This window comes from Crassostrea angulata, chromosome 8, assembly GCF_025612915.1.
Source record: "Crassostrea angulata isolate pt1a10 chromosome 8, ASM2561291v2, whole genome shotgun sequence".
Classification (NCBI taxonomy): domain Eukaryota; kingdom Metazoa; phylum Mollusca; class Bivalvia; order Ostreida; family Ostreidae; genus Magallana; species Magallana angulata.
Window position 1 is genome coordinate 50,858,950 of NC_069118.1, and position 7,992 is coordinate 50,866,941.

The window sequence follows — 7,992 nt, forward strand, 5'->3', positions numbered from 1 at the left end:
TTTGGGCCAATTTGAACTTGACACTTTTTCCATATGATTTATCCATTCTATGTCAATAATTATAAAAGCATAGTATGTGAGACTGAATAACAAAATAGTATTTTATAATACGTCGACATATTGACTGAATAATATATGACATAATATTTTATTTTTTAGAATGAAATACAATCTTAACCACATATGTGCCATATCTGCGAGTCGTTATTTGTTGGCAAGTTGTATTTTATTGCTGCAAGACATTGCGCGGAAAGGCACATTTTGTAAAGATTTCATGTATTAATGTACATGTATCGGGATTTATATTTATCTGTACATAATTTTGTTCCGCATATATTTGTTTCTCAATCTTGAAAATCAATCACCAGAAGATGATTATTCTGTCCGAAAATAAATGAAAAATACGTCTGAATAACCGTTCTGATTCAAAATTAATTTTTTTAATTCCATATATATTCCTTGTAAATGTTACAATAATGAATAAATTCAACATTTCACCTCAATAACTGTAAGCAATAAAAAAATGACTGCTAAGTATATACGCGGCGATTTATTATAACGTCATTTTACGTAAATGACGTCATAATAACATGTGCGTTCTGCTATACGCTGTGCAAGATGGCTGGCGACTGGTTCCGTGTAATGCCACCTGTACCAGTGCAAAGTAAACCGTTTTATCCGGGGCCTAAGAATATGCCACCGCAAAATGCATCTCCTCTGCAGTATTTCCTGGTGTTTTTCAACCTAAACCTCATCAGAGAAGTTGTGCGACAAACAAATAGGTATTGTATTCTATAGTTGTTGTGAATGTTGTTATACTGCATTATGAATATATATATAGATAATATTTTGATATAACATTAAGTGAATGTTTGTTTAGGGGTTTTTTCTTCAAATAATTACATTTCGCTAAAATTTAACAGAAATAACCTTAGTAACAAGACGGGAGGAAATTGTATATAAAGTTAATTGAATAATTCATAATGTGACAAAATTATTTAGCTACTAACACCCTTCTCAGAATTGCGTTGAAGTTCTTAGAAATACATTACTATAGATATAATATGAGGGATTTCTAGTTTTTAGCAATGGTAGTTTATTTGAACATGTGCTTTGCTCGTTGAAAAAATATTGAATGCTTTTAAAATATGCTTTTGTGAATAAAAATCGTGTACACAATATAGAAACATTATTCTTGAAATTCCTTTTATTATATCTACAACAACATGCCACACTTTCACATCTACATGCATATGTGCCTAAAACAAATGCGAATTTATTTCACACAACATTACTTTGAATATCATAATCTACTTTGATTTATTGTAACATATTATTCTCAAAGGATTCTCTTGGTAGTTTATATACATTAATTTTTTAAGGTACGCTCGGACTCACATAAGAAACAGTTTTCTCTCTCGATTTTCGAGAGCAAGAAAATGGGTTCCTCTGACGATAAATGAAATGAAAGGATTTCTTGCTGTGATTTTGAACATGGGTATTGTGAGGAAGCCAACAATCCTGAATATTGGAATAAGAGTCACGACAGCCAGTTGAGCCGTTGGTTTCTGAAAATGTTCTCACGAAACCGGTTTCAACTTATATTGAAGTTTTTCCACCTCGTGGACAACAAAAAAAAATTCCGAACCGTAACAGTCCAAATTACAGGTGAATTGACCCCTTAGCTTTCCCAATTTATGTTTAAGGTGGAATAACATGCCTGGAAAAGGTCACTCAAATTAACAGTGAATTATTTGGTTATGAAAGATATAATGATAAATAAACTGTACATATGTCAAACAGGCAAAACATTTGCAGTTTTGGGATAAAAAAACGAATATCTAAACAAAATTAATTCAGTAAGTAACAACTTAAGTCCCTGCAGGATTCAAACTCGGGCTTCACGGTTCACAAGCCCGACACTTTATTCACTCGTTTACTTATTTTATTTACGTATTTACTCATGGAATCAGTTACATGTATCCGTCTATAAAATTTTGTATAGCAAGCGAATTATCGTTTCGATCAGAGGTCAGCCATGCATTTTCTGATGATGTGTTATTCCGCCTTCAAGAGTAGATTACGTGTATATATTTACATCTACCAAGCATAATTTTGTGACCGCGTAGTTTTTACGGTGCTAATAAATTCTTCTGGAGCTGTATATCCGCCGTGTGCAGTACGGACGGGGTGAGGGAATGTTGGCGTAAAGGGTATAAAGTATAAGGTTGAGGCGCGCTGTGGGCCGTAAGGTAAAAACGAAGGGTAGGTTTGCCGTATTCCCGAAGGTCCACCAGTATACAGTTCCAGAGAAATAAACAGGCAATTGATGCAGGATTCCGTTTTTATTTGACGAGATTTAACGATCATCATGGCAACATTATAACATTTTAACAGACAGACATGTTACAAACAAGTCGGATATGGCCAGTAGTGGCCTCCGGACTCAAGACTCTGGGTGAGTCGGACGTGGCCGAGGCTGGCCGCCGTATTCCAGACTGACCATTGACAATTGTACATAATTATTTATAAGAATCTGAACAATAAGTATAAATTGACAGGTGATGACATAAGTAAGCTGAGTGAAAGGTTCACAGATATAAATAATTAAATAAACTCAATGAGTCTTTGATGTCCAAGACATGTAAAGCTGATAATTTCACATTGTTGTTTTAAGAGACTAATAGTCCTTGAGACGTGGCACTCTGTCTCTTTGAAATCACATAGAGTCCGAAAAGTGTTAATCACTAATTAAATAAGTAACTTTGTAAGAAATAGACTGTGAGAAAATATTAAAAAACATATGTTAAATTTTAAAAGTAAAGTCCAAAATAAAGTTATAATTGAACAGTGAATTTTTCACGGTGATAGTTTCCCACCGCTCCGGGGAAAACACGTCCTCGTGTTTTGAATGAAATATCACTATCTTGAGACAGTTGTAATTGGGCGTTGAAAGGGTGTTGAAACGTTGGTTGGAACTTCACGGTGATCAGATCTGCGCTGTTTATGATGACTGTGGCTTTTGTTGTCCATCGTTGTTACGTTGAGACTGGGTTGATGTTCAATGGGGAACTCGCTGGCTGAAGAGGTCCAGGATCTGACTACTGCAAAATATATGCAGCAGCCCCGGGCGTTGTTGTTACCCTTAGGATTCATCCACCAATTGTGACCGCGTAGTTTTTACGGTGCTAATAAATTCTTCTGGAGCTGTATATCCGCCGTGTGCAGTACGGACGGGGTGAGGGAATGTTGGCGTAAAGGGTATAAAGTATAAGGTTGAGGCGCGCTGTGGGCCGTAAGGTAAAAACGAAGGGTAGGTTTGCCGTATTCCCGAAGGTCCACCAGTATACAGTTCCAGAGAAATAAACAGGCAATTGATGCAGGATTCCGTTTTTATTTGACGAGATTTAACGATCATCACTGGATGAAATATCTGGTTTCAGCGCTGCGGAAACCCTTTGGAAACTCTGCGGAAACTTAAGGTTACTTTAAGTTTCCGACAGGTTTCAGCACGGAAACTTCAAGTTTCATTAAGTTTCCGCAGTGCTGAAACTTAGGCTGTCCATGAATCCAAATGGTTTCCGCAACGGAAACTTACTGAAACTTGAAGTTTCTGCATAGTTTCAATCTCCAGATACGTTTGGGATACATATTGTTTACAAATGGTTTCCGCGACGGAAACTTACTGAAACTTGAAGTTTCTGCATAGTTTCAACCTCCATATACAATTGGGAAACATATTGTTTACAAAGGGTTTCCGCAACTGAAACTTACTGAAACTTTTTATATTTTTGCTTTCACAAAAGCTGAGCAAGGTTTCTACTTTATGTAAAAACAAAACAATTTCAAACAGTTCCAAATTTATTTTGTTCAAAAATCTGAAATTGTTTCCAATAATAAATAACACTGGATGAAATATCTGGTTTCAGCGCTGCGGAAACCCTTTGGAAACTCTGCGGAAACTTAAGGTTACTTTAAGTTTCCGACAGGTTTCAGCACGGAAACTTCAAGTTTCATTAAGTTTCCGCAGTGCTGAAACTTAGGCTGTCCATGAATCCAAATGGTTTCCGCAACGGAAACTTACTGAAACTTGAAGTTTCTGCATAGTTTCAATCTCCATATACGTTTGGGATACATATTGTTTACAAATGGTTTCCGCGATGGAAACTTACTGAAACTTGAAGTTTCTGCATAGTTTCAACCTCCATATACAATTGGGAAACATATTGTTTACAAAGGGTTTCCGCAACTGAAACTTACTGAAACTTTTTATATTTTTGCTTTCACAAAAGCTGAGCAAGGTTTCTACTTTATGTAAAAACAAAACAGTTTCAAACAGTTCCAAATTTATTTTGTTCAAAAATCTGAAATTGTTTCCAATAATAAATAAAATACAGCCAAGATACAATAATCGAGAAACATCCATATGGCAATTCCCTTATTAGGGACTTTAGTTTAAAAAATGATAAAATTGCACAAGAAAAAAAACTCCAATAGAAATCTTTACATTTGTATTTTTTTTCATCTCGATTAAATGCCTATCAAATCTCCCTTTAAAAATGCAACAAAGATCTTACTTTTTTAAAAAATATGAATGCAATTTACAAAATAACTGCACGTACATGAATAAACAATGAAAACTTCACTGTTACATGAACATGATACACTTGTCTCAATTTGTTTTGAACTACAATGAATATGTACACCATAAAATATTTTTGAAAAGTCTAAAGTATCCATCTTTAAAAAAAAAAAAATATATACACTACAAGATACTAGTTGACTATAGAGGTATGACCCAGATTTGATTTGAATATGTCAATAAATTCCAAAATGAGGTCAAAGTGACCCACTTACAAGTTGGGATAAACCTTTTCTTTGTTAGTAATACATGTATAATCTAATGTTTTACAATAGAACAGGATTTGATATCATTTTTTTTGATAATCCATTAAGTCCAAAGTGAACTTTTCATTTCCACCCATGATGTACCAACTGATCAGATTTTAATATCATAAGACTGTCAGTATTTAAGAGATGACCCAGAGGGAGATATGAAAAGCTTGTTGGCCAGTAAAAAGCTAACAATGGAGCAGCCTGTCAAATCATGTGCAAAACTATGATGTACACATTTACCGGTAATTAATTATGCTGATTGCAACACACTTCATTCCTGATGAATATTCTTCTTTACACACGGTTTACCTTCCTACATTTCACTACTTTACCTACATTAATATTTTTAAATCCAAGACATGAAGTAAAATATACATTGTTTATAAATGACAAGTATTACTACATGTACATGTACTTGCTTTTTGTAGCATGAATGTATAAAATACAAAGTATCACACAGATCATTCACCTTACAATTCTCATCAATACCAGCATTTTACTTATGATATAAAAGCTAATTCCAATTATATATTAGTTACATAACACAGATTAAAATAAAACCCACATCGAAATAACTTTCCATCCAAGTAATTTTGTTATATAAAAATTGTAATACATGGGGTATATGTTGTCTTTATATATTTTCATATACGACATAATTGAATATTGTTTGGTGTATTTTATCATTTCTATGACCCATGCATTCATCTCCTAATGCAGTGTTTTTACATTTAAGATTGGTTTCTTAATTTTTCATATATTGCTGCAAATAAAAACTAAGTTATCAATAAATGTTTAAACAAAGAAAATGGGAAAAAAAGGAGTTAACACTCATCAACTTGGAGGTGTGGGGATATATGTTACATGGAGTCTAATATTTTATGCAATATTTGCAAATATAACAAATTATTTAAGAAAATGAAAGTTAATATCTGCAAGGTCTTATCAATCATTTAATAAGTCAAAACCATGTGATTTTTCTAAGATTCTAGCTTACAGACAGACATTGTAATATACTGGTATTTGATCATATAAAAAAGTACTTTTATAGTTTATAGGTTTTTTGAAATGAGAATACTTTACAGTTAAAAAGTCTTGTTCTGCAGAGGTTTAGTCGGGTCGTAGAGATGTGTCCATTCGAATCAATTAGGAGTGTCCTTGGCTGTTGTTGATGTAACCCGAGTCGTAGTTTATGGAAATAGGCCTTTTTGGGGGACTTTCGAGCATTGTCCAGACCGGTGAAGCACTCATATGATCACATCATGGCTACAGCAGACTTAGTAGTTCTGGACAGTGGTAGCATTAAAACTCTTCTTCTTGCGATGAACTTGTTCCTTTCACTGGGCTGTACTTTATGTCTGTTCTATTTATCTTAAACATGAATAATAAAGTTTCATTTAGATTTTTAAACAATAAACATAAGTCATTCAGCTTAACATGTAATAAAAGCATTCTGAATAAAATTCTGAATACAGAAGCTACTATGCAGTTGCCAGTTGCTGTTTAAACTATGTCATATAATGACTACAGTAGTATCTGGTCTAAAATGTTTCATTTTATGTTTGAAGCTATGTTATTTTCATTTTGATTCAATTATTGTTTGTTGAACAATGGAAAAACTTATCAACAATAAGTGTGTTTCACCCCCCCCCCCCCTTTCAACCTCCTTTTCAAGAACTTAGACCTGGATTTCCCAAAAATTACTACAGTAAATTATAAACATCCAACACATGTATAAGTTAATGGTGAAAATAATCAATTTCAAAGCAATACCTTGCGTTCACATCGTCCAGCTGGTCAAAACATTCACCCGAATCACCGAACAGAGGATGCAACTAATCACCGGAAACATTGACTTTGTATGCTGTCAATGATGAAAAAGAAAAACGTGAAAGATTTCATTTTCCGGATTTAATTAATAAATTTTTTTCGTTACATTTAGGGTTTGTAAATTGTATAATGTGCGAAAGATTCATTGTTCGTCTTGTTTACCAACCAAGCATTCATATATTAGGGACGTTTATATAATTATATATGTGTATACCCTGGATAATCTTGATTATCATGCATATAAAGTTGGTTAATGGTTAACTTGGTCAAAACGTATATTTAAAAGAGATACGGTAATAAAAATTAAAACGCCGAACCAAGTTTGAAAAAATGACGCCATCTTGATTTGATGGCGCGAGATCTCGTTACAAATGAGATATAAATTAGAGCCTTGAAAATGTTATTGGGAGTATCTATATTGTGAATTAAGTTACCTTGACATGAGTTCTTCGTTCCTGCATTATCTCCTTGTTGTAGAGGCTATTTATGCTTCTCAATTCTCCATTTTACAACAGTACCTTCTTGTCCATTTTAACCTTCGCTCGGAATCATAAAGTGCGCCAATACTGACCAATCAGAACCCGCTAAATCTTGAAAGAGTGCATCTTGGGATAGTTTAAAATGAATAATGTTTATTCAAAATTATCATTTTTTACCGAATAGTATACTTTTTACATGTATATTTATTGTAAATAAGAACTTTCGGAGTCAGTATTTCCTGGTTAAATACGACAAAGTATTGGCGTGTGTTTGTTACAATTGTATTTGTAACACGTGATTAACCAAAAAAAAAAAATGGCCGACCGTTTGTTTACAAATGTCCAATGAAATTTAACAAGTTTTAATGAGACATATGTATCAGAATTTGTCTTTAACTATATTTTATTTACATGTACTGATGATTTTGCCAAACTAAATATGATAGAGCCATATATATTTTACTGACAAGCTAGTCTTGATCGACTTGTCCAATTTTCACCGCGATTCTAAGCACGGTCATATTCTTATTCAAAATATAGAGGTGTGGAAATATGTTCATCACAGAGCAGGTTCTGCATGAACACACAGAAATCACAAATATAATTAGATGCCGATCAATTAACGGGGCCCGGTTAACAGCGTTCATCAGTACGATGAATTTACAACTACGATGAATTGATGGCAATTATTTTACAGTTACACATGTGCACTGATTGGTCATGCGATGAACAGTACGTTAAGAATACTTATGAAATTAAAAAACAAACGCGTTAAACAAGCCGGGAA

At 33.7% G+C, this 7,992-nt stretch overlaps 1 long non-coding RNA gene across 1 annotated transcript; it reads right to left on the reverse strand.

The window, feature by feature from the left end:
- Positions 1 to 3,901: 3,901 nt before the first annotated feature.
- Positions 3,902 to 7,274, reverse strand: LOC128157884 (uncharacterized). Its single transcript, XR_008239873.1, has 3 exons — positions 7,161 to 7,274; positions 6,670 to 6,760; positions 3,902 to 6,267 (listed from the first exon to the last, which is right to left on the reverse strand). It is a non-coding gene; the product is annotated as an uncharacterized LOC128157884 (long non-coding RNA).
- Positions 7,275 to 7,992: the final 718 nt, after the last annotated feature.